The sequence below is a fragment of the Crotalus tigris genome, unplaced genomic scaffold, assembly GCF_016545835.1.
Source record: "Crotalus tigris isolate CLP2741 ecotype Arizona unplaced genomic scaffold, ASM1654583v1 scf7180000022382.27333, whole genome shotgun sequence".
In the NCBI taxonomy this organism is placed as follows: Eukaryota; Metazoa; Chordata; class Lepidosauria; order Squamata; family Viperidae; genus Crotalus; species Crotalus tigris.
Window position 1 is genome coordinate 7,067 of NW_024099084.1, and position 434 is coordinate 7,500.

Here is a 434-nt window from a genome sequence, read left to right on the forward strand (position 1 = left end):
CCCGGCGGGGCGGAGCGGGGCCGACCGGCGGAGAGGGACGGACGCCGTCGGGGTCTGGGACTGGGGGGACGGAGGCGCTGCGGCCCCAGAACCCCAGCCGCCGGAGGCGGCGGCGCTCGTCCCGGAGGGACTCGGGACGCCGATCCCCCCCCGCGCCGGGCGAGGGGGAAGGCGCCCGGACCCTCGGCGGGGCGGGCGTGTCGCGGCTCGCGGGCGATTGAACCGTCAGGCGACGCTCAGACGGGCGTAGCCCCGGGCGGGAACCCGGGCCGCATGTGCGTTCGAAGGGTCGATGATCAATGTGTCCTGCAATTCACATTAGTTCTCGCAGCTAGCTGCGTTCTTCATCGACGCACGAGCCCGAGTGATCCACCCCGCTAAGAGTTGTCACAGCGTAAATCGGTAAGGAAAACAAGACAGGCACAGCTGCTGGG

The 434-nt window shown here is 70.7% G+C and overlaps 1 non-coding gene across 1 annotated transcript; it reads right to left on the reverse strand.

The window, feature by feature from the left end:
* Window positions 1-230: 230 nt before the first annotated feature.
* LOC120296978 lies at window positions 231-386 on the reverse strand. Its single transcript, XR_005553648.1, has one exon. It is a non-coding gene; the product is annotated as a 5.8S ribosomal RNA (ribosomal RNA).
* Window positions 387-434: the final 48 nt, after the last annotated feature.